This window comes from Eleutherodactylus coqui, chromosome 2, assembly GCF_035609145.1.
Source record: "Eleutherodactylus coqui strain aEleCoq1 chromosome 2, aEleCoq1.hap1, whole genome shotgun sequence".
Classification (NCBI taxonomy): Eukaryota; Metazoa; Chordata; class Amphibia; order Anura; family Eleutherodactylidae; genus Eleutherodactylus; species Eleutherodactylus coqui.
Genome location: NC_089838.1, coordinates 306,429,515 through 306,448,239, shown reverse-complemented (window position 1 = coordinate 306,448,239; position 18,725 = coordinate 306,429,515).

Sequence of the window (18,725 nt, the reverse complement as noted above, 5' to 3'; positions counted from 1 at the left end):
TGAATGGCTGTATTTTTATTTTTTTTTTCACCAAAATTTTTCCTTTTCAGTTAAGAGCCTATATGTAAAGCTCTTCCCTGAAAAACAATTTGGTGGTGCCAGCAGACCGTTGTCTTCAATGGAGCCGCCGGCAGCAGAAGCGGCTCCATTGAAAAGAATGGCTGCATTTTTATTTTTTTTTACACTAAAATCTTTCTTTTTCAGGGAAGGGCTTATATGTAAAGTCCTTCCCTGAAAAGGAATGCAGGGAGCCAACAGGTCATTGTTTTCAATGGAGCCGCTGGCAGCAGCCGCGGCTCCATTGAAAACAATGCGTGCATTCCCTATGGTGCACGCATGTCCTATCTTTGCAGGCACGCACCTGCAAAGTACGGACATGTGCACACACCATAGGGAATGCAGTGTTGTAAATACAAGCGTGTTTTTGTGCGTGCGTATGCACGCACCAAAACATGCCCATCTGAACGCACCCTAAGGGCTCAGTCAGACGAGCATTTTTATGTGCAAATGAATGTGCGCCAAAACGCATGCGTAAAAAAATTTGCGTGACCGAAGCGGGCGCCACGTTGAAAGCGTGCTGCCCGCTATCCCCTGCTTCGGCTGTTACAAAGGTGAAACCCCTGCGGATGCTGTAACATCCAGAGGTTTCGCCTTTGGTTAATGGGGCCAGAGGCAGCAGCGGCGGCCCCACTGACATACAGAGAAGATTGCAATCCTCTGCTACACAGTGTCCAGTGACAAGGATAGATGAAGATGAAGAGATGAAGAAATAAAAAATGATGAAGAAATAAAAAAAATATATAAACTCACCTCTTCTCTGTCATTCAATAGCTCAATAGCTGAGTGCTGTCTCTGATTGATCACAGTGCTCAGCCAATCAGAGGCAGCCCTTTCAGCATACGGGGATCTTGGCAGAAGTTTGTGATATACTTCCTATGCTGCCAATGGGGCTGGCGCTGCTGCTGCTGGCCCCATTGAAAGCATTTAGCGATATTGCAGAGTTTTCTTTGGGCTGCGAGGCGTGTGTTTTCACTTGCTCTCGCAGCGCAAGAAAAAAAAAATGCTATTGGGTAGGCACCCTTAATCACATAGATATTGAATGGAGTAGTAAGGTAAACGAGTGACAACCACTTCATTCAAACTCCTCCATAATGGGGAGCTCAGAACCAGTGTTCTACTGATTTATGGTGGTGCAGACCCCAGCAATCATACTTTTATCACCTATCCTGTATTGTAAAATTGTGGTCATTGGACCCTTGTTCGCTCTTTTGATGTAGTCCTAGAGATGAGAAGTTCTTACAGCAAGCATTAATCAGTATTGGGAGGGGGTGAATTGTGTATTTTCCCAGGGACTCCATCCTGAAAAAAAGTCCCCACCACAGCTCTCCACAATACAGCTACCCGCTACCCTGATTAACATATATTTGTCTGTTCAGTGATTGGGCAGAGCACTGTTGAAGCGCTCTGCCCAATCACAGAAAGGACTGTACAACCATGCAGTAGCTGCATGGTAATTTTTCTTCTCCTTGCACTCATCTCTTTGATCAACATGTGGAGAAAAGAGGAGGCTGAACAACCAGTATTCAGCTACCTGCTATTGAGAATAGTGAGAAGTCTGTGTAACAGAGCATGGACTACAGGGAGCAGTTTGTGAGAAAAGGAGTATGTCTGTCCATTCTAGTTTCATTAGTGTCCATTAACACTTGATGCAAAAAGATCACTAAAACTTTAAATCACGCTAATGGGCCTTAAGTAATGAGAATGACGGCGGAGTGGTGGGAGGGGTTATTACAGTTAGAACTGGAAGAATAACCAAAGCCTTCTAAACTATATGGTGACTAATGCTATAAGTCTGAGCAATAAAGTAGACGAACTAGAAGTAATAATGTCTGAGTAAAACTATGACATAGTGGGAAGAACGGAGACCTGGTTAGATGAAAAGTGTGACTGGGTGGTGAACTTTAATAAATAATGCAGGAGAGATTGTAGAGGACGATGAGGAGAAAACAAATCTACTAAATAGCTTTTTATCCAGTTTATTCACAGAGGAAAATTAAATGTTAGATGAGTTGCAGAGCGATAATGTAAAGTCTTTACTAAAAGTCACTAATCTAACCCCAGAAGCAGTGCAGAGCCATCTTAAAAGGAATACAAACCATATTAAAAAGATTAAAATAAACAAATCACCGATTTCCGATGGCATATACACCTGGGTTTTAAGGGAATGAAGTAATGTGGTACACAGACCCTTGCTTCTTATATTTAAGAATATTTATATAATGACAGCTTATGAGGTCGCTTTACAACAACCAAGAAGCAACAGTCAGGACAGCATATGAAAACACGGATTGGTTCGTAATCGAGAAAGACGTACGACAAGGCTGCATTCTATCAGCGGTCCTTTTCCATCTGTATGCAGAAACAATCACAAGGTGATGCAATCTGGCCGAATCAGAAATTAGAGTCAAAATCGGTGGCAGAAATGTCAACAACCTCCAATACGCAGATGACTCCACCCTGCTTGCAGAAAGTGAAAGGGACCTGGAATACCTTATCCAGCAAGTGCAAAAGGAAAGCAAACGCATGGGACTGTACCTCAACAGCAAGAAAACGAAAGTCATGACCGCGGTAGGCAGCGGGACAGTGAACATAAAAATCAACAACGAAGAAGTTGAGACGATCCAAGATTTTATCTTCTTTGGATTTAAAATCGATTGCAGTGCGCAATCAGAACCTGAGATCAACAGATGGATTACACTTGGTAGGAATGCAATGCAAGGAATGGAAAAGATCTGGAAAAGCAAGGATACTAGCATTGCAACAAAAACCAGACTGGCCAATGCAATCGTCTTTCACATAACGATGGATGGTTGCGAAAGTTTGATGCTCAGGAAAACAGACAGAAGGAAAATTGATGTGCTTGAACTCTGGTGCTGGAGGAGAATGCTACGGATATCTTGGACTGCCATGACAATGAACAAGATAGTGTTAGATCGCATCAGACCGAAAATAGCACCGGAGAGCAAAATCATCAAACGGCGGCTCCCTTTTTTTGACCATGTGATGCACGCTAACTCACTGAAAACCATATTGATGCTTGACAAGGTCAGTGGGAAGAGAAGATGAGGATGACAAAAAACAAGATGGCTAGATACAATCAAGGCCACCGCGAACATATCAGTCATGGAACTGAAAGTAGCGGTGAAAGACAGGAATACATGGAGAACATTGATCCATAGAATGACTGAAGGTCGGATGTGACTGAACAGATAATCATCATCATCATAGTGACTGGGTCTGTTCCACTGGATTGGCGCGTAGCCAATGTGGTGCCAATATTCAAAAAGGAGTCATAAAGTGAACCTGGAAACTACAGGCCATTAAAGGGGTTGTCTCGCGAAATCAAGTGGGGGTATACACTTCTGTATGGCCATATTAATGCACTTTGTAATATACATCGTGCATTAAATATGAGCCATACAGAAGTTATTCACTTACCTGCTCCGTTGCTAGCGTCCTCGTCTCCATGGTTCCGTCTAAATTCGCTGGCAGCTTGCTTTTTTAGACGCGCTTGCGCAGTCCGTTCTTCTCCTTTCAGCACGAGCCGCTTCAGTGTGCTCCCCGCTACAGCTCTTCTGCGCATGCGCAGACGAGCTGTCACTGCTCGGGAGCGCGCTGGAGCGGCCATTCTGTACCATCCTCTGTTAGAGGAAGGTGCAGAGCTGCCGAGCTGTCCGGAGAAGCCGCCGAAGCCGCCCAGCTGTCCCGGCGTCCTGGTAAGTGATGGGCCGGGGGGGGCTGCCGCTGCGTCGGGGGCGGGCTGCGCCGGGGGGGCTGCCGCTGTGCCGGGGAGGGGCTGCCGCTGTGATGGGGGGCTGCCGCTGTGCCAGGGGGGGGCTGGCGCTGCGATGGGGGGGGCTGGCGCTGTGATGGGGGGGGGCTGTCGCTGCGATGGGGGGCTGCCGCTGTGCCGGGGGGGGGGGGGGGCTGCCGCTGTGATGGGGGGGCTGCCGCTGTGCCGGGGGGGGGGGGGCTGTCGCTGCGATGGGGGGGCTGCCGCTGTGCCGGGGGGGGGGGGGCTGCGCCGGTTACCTGCTGCCTGGCGGTGGGTGACTGGTCGGCCGTGTTCACTCCAGGGGTCCGGACGGCGGCTGCGGGGCGTCTGGTTGTCAGGGAGACACAGCTGGTAGTGTCTCGGGAGCGCGCACGTCGGGCTGCAGCAAGGGATGGGAAAAGAGCCGGCGGCCATCTTGGGGAAACTTTTATAAGTTGCTGAAACGCTGGAACGGTAAGTACAAACCAGCTAGAAATTTCATTTACAGGGGGGCTTAGTAATGTATGCTTAATTAGGGGGACTGGGCAAAAAAAAAAATTCACTGCTTCCTCGAGACATCTCCTTTAAGTCTTACTTGTATTGTGTATTTTTGTATCTTGCAGCCACTGGAAGCTAGGGGTGTGACAGGGGTTAGATAGAGGGATGGGCCTGTCACATCCCCAGCTCTTGAATGGCCTGTTGTCAGTGTGCAGTCCTGTCCCCTCTAGCTGTCTTACTCACCTCCCCGCAGCAGCTGTAAATACTGTGGTCCACAATGTAGACACGCTAAAAACGTTTACTGTTGCCCTCATCCACTCACGGCTCGATTATTGCAACTCATTGCTGATCGGCCTCCCCTGCACCAGACTCTACCCTCTCCAATCCATCCTGAATGCGGCAGCCAGGCTCATCTTCCCGTCCAGCCACTACTCGGACTCCTCTGCCCTGTGCCGGTCACTGCACTGGCTGACCGTTAAATACAGAATTCAATTTAAACTTACTACCTTCATCCACAAATCCCTCCACAGCGCAGCGCCCCCCTATATTGCCTCCCTCATCTTAATCCATCACCCAGCCCGGGCTCTCCGCTCTGCTAACGAAACTAGATTGTGTGCCCCTCTAATTCGAACCTCATTCCCGCTTCTAAGACTTCTCCAGAGCAGCACCAGTCCTCTGGAATGCACTACCAAAGGCTACCCGAGCAATCCAGGACTCGCAGAACTTCAGGCGTGCTCTAAAAACTCACCTTTTCAGGGAGGCATACCGCATTCCCTAAACAAACCCCTCTGTACACCACCTGATAACATGCTCCCTGACCTACTGACTACAATCCCTGCTAGCCATCATAAACCGCTCCTGCAGTCATACTGTTTCTGCCGTCACATGGCTTAATGTCTGACCATTGTCTATGTGTCTAGCATCCCTCACTCTCCACCTTGCCATACCATGCACATCTCCAGCCACTTTACCTTCTGTATCACCCCATTACTTGTAGTATGTAAGCTTGTTGGAGCAGGACCCGCACCCCTATTGTCTCCATCAACTGATTACTATGTAACCGTGGTTCTGTAATTTTAGTATTTTTTGTTTTTCTGTATTCCCCTGTCTATGTCAGCGCTGCGGAATATGTTGGCGCTATACAAATAAAGATTATTGTTATTATGTAGTGGCTCCCTCCACTGAAGCGACTCTGACCGCCAGTGGTACTCCGCTTATGGCACTCTAGCCGCTGCTGGTGTTCCGGTCATCCGACTGTGGACGCTGCTCTGCTCATCGGGCTCTGTCCGCCGCTGCTGCTCCGCTCATTACTCAGCACCTCGCCGCTGCTGCAAAGAGTCTGGGCCACGATGTAGTGGGTGACTCTGGCCCTCGCCATTGCCCTGCTCATGGGATACTGTCCGCCGCTGCTGCTCTGCTCATCGGACTCTGATCGCTCTGCTGCTGCGCTGATCCTCTGCTCCCCGCCGCCGCTGCTCTGCTCATCGGACTCTGACCGCCTCTGCTGCTGCGCTGATCCTCTGCTCCCTGCTGCCGCTGCTCCACTAGTAGTGTTGCCACCGCTGTTACTGCATTCATCCTGTGGCCGCCAGCACTGCTCCGCTCAGCCAGTGTTGTCACTCCTCTAACTCATCAGGCTGGCTTTGCTGCAATAGCCGTCGACCACTCTGACTGTTTTCTTCCCGGCGACTCACATACCATGGCAGCACTGGTCACTGCCAGGCGGACGGGGACACAGACTCTGGGGTTGGGGGTGACAACTCAGTGCCAGGGGGACGGGGACACACACTCCGGGGCTGGGGGTGACAGTGCAGAAGGCACAGCACACACAGCAGCAGGGACCCCACATTGTTAGAGTCTCCGCAGCTTGCAATTGACTGCCAATCGGAATCTAGGGCCTTGTCTGGGGGCGTTAACTCCTGCTAACCCAGCTCAGCCCCTAGCTTCCAGTGGCGTCAAGATACAATAATACCCTTCTATTGTGGGTAAAATGTTTGAAGGGTTTCTGAGAGATGCTATCCTGGAGTACCTCAAGGAAAACAGCTGTATAATTCCATATCAGCACGGCCTAATGAGAGATTGCTCCCGTCAAACCAACCTGATCAGTTTCTATGGGGAAGTAAGTTCTAGACTGGACCCGGGAGAGTCATTGGATCTTGTGTATCTGGACTTTTCCAAAGTGTTTGATACAGTGCCGCATAAAAGGTTGGTATATAAGATGAGAATGCTTAGTCTGGCCGAAAATGTGTGTAAGTTGGTAAGTAACTGGTCAGTGATAGAAAGCAGAGGGTGGTTATTAATGGTACATACTCTGATTTGGTCACTGTTACTACTGGGGTACCACAGGGGGCAGAAGTGGAAAGGTCAGCCTTTCTAGTGGGCTACCACGGGGGGTGGTTTTGGGCCCCCTTTTTTATATATATTAATTAATGACCTGATAAAAGGATTGTATAGTAAAATATCAATAGTAGTAGATGACACAAAACTATATAAAGATATTAACACGAGAGAGGACGCAAGGAGATTGCAAGAGGATCTGCTTAAGTTGGGTGCAGAAAAATGGCAAATGAGGTTTAACCCTGATAAATGTGCGGTTCTGCACATGGGCAGAGGAAATACATGTCACCATTACACACTAAATGGGAAACCAATGGGAAACACGGAAATGGAAAAGGACTTGGGGATTTTACTTAACTGTAAGCTTAACAGCAGCAACCAGCATCAGGCAGCTGCTGCCAAGGCAAATAGCATCATTGGGTGCATCAAAAAAGTTCTTAGGGCGCATGATGAGAACATTGTTCTTCCTCTTTACAAGGCACTAGTCAGACCACACAAGGACAGTTTTGGGCACGGGTACTCAAGAAGGACATATCAGAGCTGGAGAAGGTAAAAAAAGACAGTCAAGTAATAAATGGAATGGACAGACTACAATTCCCCATTGAGGCTATCAAAATTGGGATTATTTAGTTTAGAAAAAAGATGTCTGTGGGGCGACCTAACAGCTATGTATAAATATATTAGGGGACAATACAGAGATCTCTCTCATTAACTATTATACACAGGACTGTAACAAGGCGGCGCTCTAATAACTATGTATAAATATATCAGGGGACAATACAGAGATCTCTCCCATTAACTATTATACACAGGACTGTAACAAGGCGGCGCTCTAATAACTATGTATAAATATATCAGGGGACAATACAGAGATCTCTCCCATTAACTATTATACACAGGACTGTAACAAGGCGGCACTCTAATAACTATGTATAAATATATCAGGGGACAATACAGAGATCTCTCCCATTAACTATTATACACAGGACTGTAACAAGGCGGCGCTCTAATAACTATGTATAAATATATCAGGGGACAATACAGAGATCTCTCCCATTAACTATTATACACAGGACTGTAACAAGGCGGCACTCTAATAACTATGTATAAATTTATCAGATCTATCTATAGAGATGTCTCTAATCATCTGTTTATACCCAGGACTGTAACAAGAGGGCATTCCTACATCTAGAGGAAAGAAGATTTCTATACCGACGTAGAAGAGGGTTCTTTACTGTAAGAGCAGGGAGATTATGGAACTCTCTGCCAGAGGACATGGCGACAACTTTGATAAAAGAGTACAACAGAGGCCTGGACATCTTTCTTGAGCGACACAATATTATGTTATAATTATTAATACCTTCAGAAGGGTCAGTGAACCCTATTCTCATTTGCACAAGGAAAGACTAGAAGCAATGGGATGAAACTGAAAGTGAGGAGACACAGATTAAATATTAGACAGTGAGGGGGATCAATGAGTGGAACAGGTTACCACAGGAGGTGGGGAGTTCTCCTTCAATGGAAGTCTTCAAACAAATGCTGGACAAATATCTGTCTGAGATGATTTAGAGAATCCTGCACTGAGCAGGGGGTTGGACCCGATGACCCTGGAGGTCCCTTCCAGATCTACCAGTCTATGAGTCTATGATTATTCTGATTTTTAAATGGAAGTCACAAAGGATTTTTTTGCCTTAAAGGGAAAAAAATGTCTTCTACTTCATTGGGTTCTTTTTTACTTTCTTTTGGATCAACATTGAGGGTTAATAGGCTGAACTGGATGGACATATGTCTTTTTTTGGCCTTACATACTATATTACTACTAGCTGATATACCTGGCTTCGCCCGAGTTAATTTGGAACTGGTGTTTATCTGGTGTTCACACGGAAAATCTTCTGAAGTCGAGGTTACTTTAGAGATACCGGAAAAACATGTGTTCACCATTTTGCAAAGTTCTCTGCGTTACCCAGGAAACACCACGGGGAGGTAACCATGCGACGTTTCCATTATATAAAATGACATCAGGAAGTGAGAGAATTAGATTTCATACGTAAAATTTGGACGCTAATTCTTTTGCACTTAGAATTGAATAATTGAGGTGGGACCCATTAACTTTTTCTATTTATGACATAATCAATGCCCGTGCCAAATTTCAAGTTTCTATGACATTGGGAAGTGAGAGAATTAGATTTCGTACGTAAAATGTGGACGCTAATTCTTTTGCGCTTAGAATTGAACAAGCGAGGTGGGACCCATTAACTTTTCCTATTTATGACATAATCAATGCCCGTTCCAAATTTCATGTTTCTATGACACCAAGAAGTGAGAAAATTACATTTCGTACGTAAAATTTGGACGCTAATTCTTTTGTGCATAGAATTGAATAATCTAATTGGGACCCATTAGCTTTTCCTATTTATGACATAATCAATGCTCTTGCCAAATTTCACGTTTCTATGACACCGGAAAGTGAGAAAAATACATTCCGTATGTAAAATTTGGACGCTAATTCTTTTGCGTATAGAATTGAATAATCGAGTTGGGACCCATTAACTTTTCCTATTTATGACATATTCAATGCCCGTGCGAAATTTTAAGTTTCTATGTGAGAAAATTACATTCCGTACATAAAATTGGACGCTAATTCTTTTGCGCATAGAATTGAATAATCGAGTTGCGACCCATTAGCTTTTCCTATTTATGACATAATCAATGCTCGTGCCAAATTTCACGTTTCTATGACACTGGAAAGTGAGAAAATTACATTCCGTACGTAAAATTTGGACGCTAATTCTTTTGCACATAGAATTGAATGATCGAGTTGGGACCCATTAGCTTTTCCTATTTATGGCATAATCAATGCTCCTGCCAAATTTCACGTTTCTATGACACCGGAAAGTGAGAAAAATACATTCCGTACGTAAAATTTGGACGCTAATTCTTTTGCGCTTAGAATTAAATAATCGAGTTGGGACCCATTAAGTTTTTCCTATTTATGACATAATCAATGCTCGTGCCAAATTTTAAGTTTCTATGTGAGAAAGTTACATTCCGTACGTAAAATTTGGACGCTAATTCTTTTGCGCATAGAATTAAATAATGGAGTTGGGACCCATTAGCTTTTCCTATTTATGACATAATCAATGCTCCTGCCAAATTTCGAGTTTCTATGACACCGGGAAGTAAGAGATTTAGATTACGTACGTAAAATTTCAACGCTAATTCTTTTGCGCTAGAATTGAATAATCGAGTTGGGACCCAATTACTTTTCCTATTTTGGAGATAATCTATGCTTGTGCCAAAATTCATGTTTCTACGACATCGGGAAGTTGGAGAACTTTTGGCGAGTCAGTCAGTCAGTCAGTCAGTGTCAGTCAGTCAGTGAGTCAGTCAGTCAGTGAGTCAGTCAGTCAGTGAGTCAGTCAGTCAGTCAGTCAGTGAGTCAGTGAGGGCTTTCGTCTTTGTGACCCTTCAAAACTCTGTTTAATGACACTCAGATACAGAAATTTAATATCAATGGAAATAGAAAATCAAAAAGTTTCATTTAGCAAAATTATCCAACAGTAAGATGATCTTAGATAATTTTGCTAAATGAAACTTTTTGATTTTCTATTTCCAGTAAGACGATCCTTGTTGACCCCAGTAACCAATCACAGTGCAGCTTTAATTTCTCAAGGTAATATCAACAATGCACTGTGATTGGTTGCTATGGACAACAAGGACAGTCCTACTGGTGGACACTTTTTTGCTAAATGAGGCCCAATACGTTTCACTCTACTTTAGTCGTCGCTAGGGTGATATAAGACAAAATGGCTACCAACGAAGACAGAAGAGCATTCTGTGTACTTGATTTTCACATCTCCCAGTCTGTTATTAGCATGCAGCGTTATATTCTAGCAACCTCCACTGAAGATCCACCCAGTGGGCACACAATTCGTAACTGATACTCCAATTGTGAAGAAAAAGGTTGCATCTGTAAGCGAAAATCATCTGGCCATCCACCAGTAAGCGTGGAAACAGCAGGGCATGCCCATATGAGTTTCACAAAGTCCTCAGACATCCACCTTCAGAGCAAGCAGAGAATTGGATGTCCCGCGCCCGACTGTGTGGAAGATTCTGGGCAAATGATTCTGCCGACTGCAATTATTGCAGGCCCTGAAACCGGATGATAAAGCGTTGTGACGTTCTTTCTATGAGAGTATGCAAGCTCTAATGTAAAGCCATGGTTTAATGGAGTCTTTAGTGTTTAGTGATGAAGCCACCTTCCACTATTAGGGCAACAAACATAATGTCAGACTATGGGGGAGGGAAAACCTGTCTACATGGAGCAGATGTGCGACTCCTCCAAGGTGAATGTGTTTTGCGCTACAACCTGTAGGACAGTATGCGGCCCCTTCTTCTTCCATGAGTGAACAATCCGGGGAATTTCGCACATGGACACTACAGATATGGCTTCTGCCACAGCAGGAACAGGAAATCTCGGGTTTCATCGTTCAAAGGGCTGAGTTGCCAACTTCTCCACCCCCCATTTTCACAATAAAGTCAGAAATTAGCCCAATAGGCGATTACCAAACAGATGGATTGGCTGTGCAGGTGGTGATGATAGTGAACTTCTTCCTTGGCCTCCATGTTCACCAGACCTTGTGTTGTTTTCTCTGGGGGAGTCTACATGCCCCCCTGACCACCTACCATGTATGATCTGGGACATCAAAGAAGCCATTGCATCAGTCAATCATGATACGCTACAACGTGCATAGCAAGAACTTGAGTACAAGCTTCATGTATCTCCAGTGACAAAGGGGGTCACACTGACCACCTCTAATGTGGAAACCATTCTTCATGTTGTGCAACTAAACTTTTTGAGTTTCTATTTCCATTTATATCAAATTTCTGTATCGGAGTGTCATTAAACGGGAGTTATGAGGAGTTCAAATCAGGAAGATCATCTGTAATCACCTTGTATATCAAGAAATAGATCTGTCCATAATGAGGGTAAATTGTATTCTCTATTGGTCTTACTTTGTTAATTAGTAGCCATACTGTCCGACCCTCTCCTTATTATAAATACATCATCAATATTTACAGTTTGATGTGGGCATGGTAGGTGGCATTATTATATATAAATTCCTCATGGAACCTACCCATGGATAGTTTTGCAAAACTTGACGCCACCCTTATGCCCATCAGAGTCCCAACTTCCTGGTGGTTGATTAGACCAACAAGGAAGTTATTAGGCAGAATTGTTTAGCCTCCAAGAGAAAATTATTTTGTGGTTCTGGTATGTAAGACTGAGACATCTGAAGTTAATCTTCTGATTACTGGGTGAGTAATTTTAATTCATGGATGAGTTGTTCCATGTCTTTTAGGCATCTGGAGATGACAAGTAATGTAACATTACGGCAAACAATATAGATCTAGTTACTGGTAGAATAATTAAACAAGCATTCTGGGATTTTTTTGCATCTATTCTATTCCAGTAACACATAGTGTCAGGAATTCACGTACTCCACACTTTATTGCACAATTATTAGCTCTGGCCCTGGCTGCGGTTCCATGCAAGCCTATGAGACTCACATTGAGCCTTGCATAGAGAGACTGACCTCTTGTTCCCAATGGTTTTGGCTTACCTACAGAGGTGGGCTTTCAGGTTGCTTTTGAAGATGACAGACAGTCTATGGAAGAGTATAGATGCAAAATACAATACTGATGACTCATGAAGGATGCTGTTTAGTATTATACTTGCACATAGATAAGGCTTCTATAGGGTGCCAGTCAAGTGTTTAGGGTAATTATTCACTATGACTTTAGTCTACCGTATGCATCAGGAAAACTCTACAGACCCTCCATTCACCCCAAGGACGCCAATTCAGCCTCACATTTTCCCTCATGGGTTAATTTTTTTTACTGCTTGGAATAGCACTTGAGATTGTGATATTCCATATAGAGGCATCAAGTGACAAAATATATGTTGCGTTATGTATTTTTTTCACAATGTCAGCCAATGCAGGACAGATGCCACTAACCAATGGTTATTGAAAGGAGGTGAAAACAGGTCAAACACCAAGTCCTGAGCTTGGTGGCGAGTGGAGTGGATGCACATTGGTGTGTGCTTTGGGCCTTTTACCCATATTATGCTGATTTTCTCCTCCTAGTGGGAGAATTTTTTGAATGCCTGGTTCCCTTTCTCCATAACTGGGACTCATTGGGGGACACTCGGGGGGGGGGGGGGGGGGGGGGGGGCTCCACTGCTCAAAGGTGCCTAAAACATCCAGTAGCCCACTGTTGAAGGGCACTGTGAGACTAGCACCATGTGCCATTTGCAGCGCAGCTCTTCTTATCGAAGTGTCCCAATGAACACAGCTCTGGAGGCGGCCTCTTCCATAGGACTTCCAAAACACAATAGGAGATGAGTACCCTACGCTGAGTGGTCCTGCCTGGTGCACTGGCCACAGCCATTGCACCAGAGAGAGGTGTCTGGGACTTGCCCCTCCTCTCCTTCACTGAAGGTCGGTGCCTCCTGCCTCCCCCAGGGATTATTGCTGTAATGGGGATTCCTGCCTCAAATCTACTAGTGCTGGGCACCTCCCCAATCGAGTGGTCTGACTCTGCTGTGGTCACCAGCAGTTTTGTTAGCTACACTAATGTTAGGGAAATCATCAGAGATTTCTTAGCATGTTTCACTGCCTGGTCCGAATTATATGAGAAGTCATGTACACAAATCACTGACACATGACATAATCTGTATCATCCGACAATAAAGCTCTTCTGGCTTTTTTACGGACTTTGTAATGCCCCCGCTGTGTTCCAGGGATTTATGAACGTGGACTTCCACGACTTCCTAGGGGTATTTTTGGTCATATATCTCGATGACATTCTGGTGTACTCCCCAGACTGAGACTCACATGTGCGGCACCTGAGGTTGGTTCTGACCCATTTGCGTGAGTACCAACATTTTGTCAAGTTGGAGAAATGCAGTTTTGGTACTAAACAAGTGTCTTTCCTTGCTTATGTGACTTCACCCACGGAGAATCAAATGGAGTCTGATAAGTGGCAGCAATCTCCCAATGGGTCAGACCAGATAACCTGAAAGCTCTGCAGCGGTTTTTAGGTTTCGCAAATTTTGTAGATTCATTAAGAATTATTCTGTCATTGCTCAACCCCTGACCAATCTTACCAAGAAGGGTGCCGACTTGGTAAGATGGTCGCCTGAGGCCCTAGAGGCTTTTAGTCATCTCAAAAGGGCGTTTACTGCTGCCCCGGTGCTAGTACAGCCTGACACGTGGCGACCATTCTTCATTGAGGTCGATGTGTCTGAGGTGGGGGCGGGGGCTGTATTATCTTAGGAAGTCAGCAGGAGACCTGGGTATAGTCCATGTGCGTTCTTCTCGTGGAAGTTCAGTTCGGCGGAATGTAACTATGACGTCGGTAATCATGAGTTATTGGCAATTAAGTGGTCTCTGGAAGAGTGGCGTCACCATCTTGAGGAGGTAAGTCATTCCATTACCATGTATACTGATTATAAAAACTTGGTATATCTCTCCAATGCTAAGAGACTCACAGCTTGTTGTTACATATATTCCAGAGAAGAAGAACGTGAAGACAGACGCCCTCTCATGGAGTTTCGGTTTGCCGGAAAGTGAGACAGTGGCTTCCGAGAATATCTTGGCACCTGGGGTGGTGGTGGCAGCTGTAGAATCTAATCTTGTTCCTCATCTACAAAATTGTCAGCAGGAAGCCCCCTCGGGGGTGCCGGAGGGCAGATGGTTTGTGCCAGAGACCTTGCGTCTCAGAGTCATTGAAGAGTCTCACTCATCTGTTCTCGAAGGCCATCCGAGGGTTCAGGGGACTCTGGATCTTTGTACTAGACACTACTTGTGGCCAGACATGTCTCAGGAGATCCGCGACTTTGTTAAGGGATGCTCTGCCTGTGCACGCGGTAAAAGTCGGCGGCGGCATCCAGAGGGGCCTCTGAGACCGTTGCTGGTGCCTTTTCGTCCGTGGTTGCATTTGTCGGTAGATTTTATCACCGATCTACCTGAGTCTCAGGTGTTCACCACCATCCTAGTTGTTGTAGACCATTTCTCAAAGATGGCAAATTTTATTGTGTTAAAGAAGCTACCTTCTGCAATAGAATTTTCCAAGATTTTTGTAAAGGAAATCATTCGTCTACATGGAGCTCCCGAGAACATTGTATCTGATCGCAGTGTTCAGTTTGTTGCGCAATTTTGGCGAGCCTTCTGTAGAAACCTGGTAACGTTGCTTTCCTTCTCATTAGCACCCGCAAACTAATAGTCAGACTAAGCGGAAGAACCAGGATTTAGTGCAATATTTACGGTTGTTTTCTAGCGAAAAGGCTCATCAGTGGGCAGAATCTCCATTCTTTTGCGTATATGGTCAGCATCCTCGCTTCCTTATAGCTATTTTTTACTTCGTCGGCCTGTCCTGCAGCTGATGTCGCCTCAGATGCGCTGCAGGGGGTATGGAAAGAAGTACAGAAGAACCTGGTAGCAAGGGGGGCTCGTATGCAGTTGCGTAGTGGAAGGAGTCTGTCAGTATCTGAACCTTACAGGAAGGGACAGAAGGTATATTTGTCTTCTAGAAATCTCAAATTAAAGGTTCCGTCTTTAAAACTGGCGCCGCGTTATGTGGGTCCCTTTGACGGGTAGTAAATCCGCTTGCTTATGAACTTGATTTGCCAGCAACATGGAGGGTTCATACGGTTTTTGATAAGTCATTATTGAAACCTTTTGTCCCTTCGGTGAGGCCCACCACCCACCCTTGCCTGGGGTGAAGTCGAATATGAGATCCAGGAAATCCTGGATTCACGTCTGCGCTGGGTACCTTGCAATATTTGGTGGTCTGGAAAGGCTTTGGTCCTGAAGATCATACCTGGGTGGCTGCACGTGAAGTTCATGCTCCAGTGTTGGTGTGGCATTTCCACCGTCTGCTTCCAGATAAGCCTGGACATGGTGGCGGGGTCCCGGAGGCCCCCCGTCAGAGGGGGGGTAATGTTACCATGCGGCGGTTGCTGGTCCTCCCGGAGCGCCGGTGTGTGGGGTCCCGCGGTTGGGTCGCATCCCCCGGCTTGTTGTCCGGCTGCCGGGGGTGCGTGTGCCCGGCCGGCATAGGTGGCGTGGTGCTGGTGGCGTGCGGCACCGTGCGTGCGTGCACCTGTGAGTGCAGCTGCTGTGCATGAGCTGTCTTTTATTATGTTCTGTTGGGAGTTGTCTGTCTCCCTCTCTCTGCCCTTGGGTGGAGGCTTTTGTTTAAAGGTCGGGCAGAGACTTGCAATCACTGCCAGTTATTGGTTTCCCTCAGTGTGCTAGCTAGTCTGCCTCTGTTGGTCTCCTGCCTCTGTCATCTTGTCTGCTATACTTTGCTATTGTCTGCCTGGTGTTTCCATCTGCCTCAGTTCTGCTTAGTATTGTTTGTGTTGGTTATTTACATCTGCCTTTTCTGTCGGTATTCTACCCTTTCCATCCAGGTACGCCAGCATCCCTTTTCGGTCCCTAGTGAGAGTAGGGACCGTCGCCCAGTTGCCCGCCTGGGGTTAGCCAGGAGTGGAGGCAAGCAGGCAGGAACAGGGGTTGTGGGTGAGATCTAGGCTGGCGTATCAAGGGTAGTATACCGTAACACTCATTCTGTATTCGTTCTAACTACTCCTCCTCTATCCCTGGATATTCCTAAGCCAGGAAAGGATATATGTGGGAGTATGAGCCTGCATCTAATACATACCTGTGTACAACATGAACTGAGTTAACTATTTAGCTGCTGGTTTTGCACTAAGAAGGAAGATATACTAGTATCTTCATATGCCTAGGCTGATGTGAGAAACATATATTATTACTATAACACTAAGACCTTCTGCCTCAAGGAAATAAAGTAAAGTGTTACTTGTGAGAAGAGGAGACTGTTCTATAGTTCTTCCTGGGAACTGTTATAATGCCATGAGGTGTAACCTGAGATGCAGCCTCCAATCCTGCCCTGCCGCAGAATTGCTCCAACTAAGGTCTCAGTCAGATGGGTATTTTTTGCTGCGCATGTTACTTGCGTTTGCAATCTGCATCTATTAGAACCAATGCTTTTCAATGGCAGTGGTCACATACCCGGTATTTATGTGCGCACAAAAATGTGCAGCAGTAAATATAGGGCAGCGGATTTAAAAACACAAGTAACTCTGGCATTCCGGCTTTTTTGGATGTGAAACCCCTGGATGCTGTCACATCCAGGGGTTTCACCATGTGCTCAATGGGGTTAGTGACGGCAGCAGCGCCGACCCCATTGAGAACATGCAGTGAAGATCGCAATCCTCTGGCACAGCTGTCACAGCTGTGGCACAGGAGTGCGATGTTCTCCTATTGCTTTCAATGGGCCTGGCGCTTCTGCAGCCCCATTGAAAGCATTGGGCTGCCAGCAAACCCTGCAGTGATTTTCGGGGGAAGCGCTTTAAATATAAGTCCTTTCCTGTAAATCATCCCTAGAATGTGTAAAAAAAAAATAATATATATATATATATATATATATATACTGTATATATATATATATATATATATACTCACCTCTCTGCAGCTGCTGGGGCTCAGGCGCATCCAGTCGCGTCCTCCCTTAACTGCTGTAAAGTGCTTTTAGCAGCCGGGGATTTAAAATCCCCGCCTGCTAAAAGGGCTGCCTCGGATTGGCTGAGCACTGTGACCAATCAGAGACAGCACTCAGCTATTGAATGACAGCTGAGTGTTGCCTGTGATTGCTCTCTGTGCTCAGCCAATCAAAGGCAGCACTCAGCAATTCATTGAATTCAGTTCAATGGGACAGCATTCCGGTCCTCTGCCACAGCTGTGACAGCTGTGGCAGAGGATTTCTTTATCTCCATGGGGAGTTTCCTTGTCTTTCAACATTGTGACAATGCTGTCGCAGTGTTTAGTGACAAGGAGACTCTCCGCAGAGATTAAGAAATCCTCTGCCGCAGCTGTCACAGCTGTGGCAGAGGATCACGATCTTCTCTGTATGTCAACTACTCTGTATGTCAAATACTCTCTCTACTTGGTCAATGAGCCCGAACTAGAGGGATTGGTATGCCCACGTTCACCTGCTTCACCACCTCCTGAGGATTGCCTGAAGGAACTCTCCAGATGGAACCCTATCCTTCCCGAGGGCACTCCTTCCTCACACACCCCTCCAGCAAGGGAGAGACTCCGGAGGCCACAGAGATAGCGTGCTGGGGACAATTTTGTGGAGAGCCGGTACCTTCCTGCCCACCGGGATAATCAGAAGGTCAAGGACATCCTACCTGCGCATTTCCAACCTTTCATCTGGGAGTCTAGAGATTCCAACTTCAACTTCGTGTTTGTGGATGAGCGGAGGAACCATTCCTCAGGACCACCTTACTTTGTCCCGGTTGAGATGGGACCCTATACTTTCCGAGGGCGCTCCTTCCTCACACACCCCTCCAGCAAAGGAAGAGACTCCGGAGGATGCAGAGATAGCATGCTGGGGACAATTTTGTGGAAAGCCGGTACCTCCCATGGATCCTGATCCACCAGGATAATCAGGAGGTCAAGGGCATCCTGCCTGCGCATTTCCAACCTTTCATCTGGGAGTATAGAGATTCCAACTTCAACTTCGTGTTTGTGGATAAGTAGAGGGACCATTCCTCAGGACCACCTTACTTTGATCCCGGTTGAGATACCCCCGGGTTGGACTCTAGAAGACCCTAAAGTGGCAAAAAGAACCGTGGAGAGATATGCTAGTCCAGAGGACTTATTTGCAACACTGCAGCAACCCCTTTTTGTGCCTCGGGTTCTTTCTGAGGAGAACGTTGTTGGGCCTTGCAGAGTGGCTACATCACGGCAGCAGTCGGACCATGACTGTTCTGAGCAGGCAGCAGACCCAGAGGTCAGTGAGGACTCGGAGGTAAGAGCCTTATGCAATAAAAGTCCTTTCCTGTGCTCTTCCACTGGCATAGAGTCCTGGAGCACCAATCCTACCCTACAGGATTCAGTGCTGGATCTGAAGCAGAGGAGCCCACCGTTCCCTATACTAAGGTTATGTTGCTGTTTGGACTTCTTTTTCCAGAGACTGT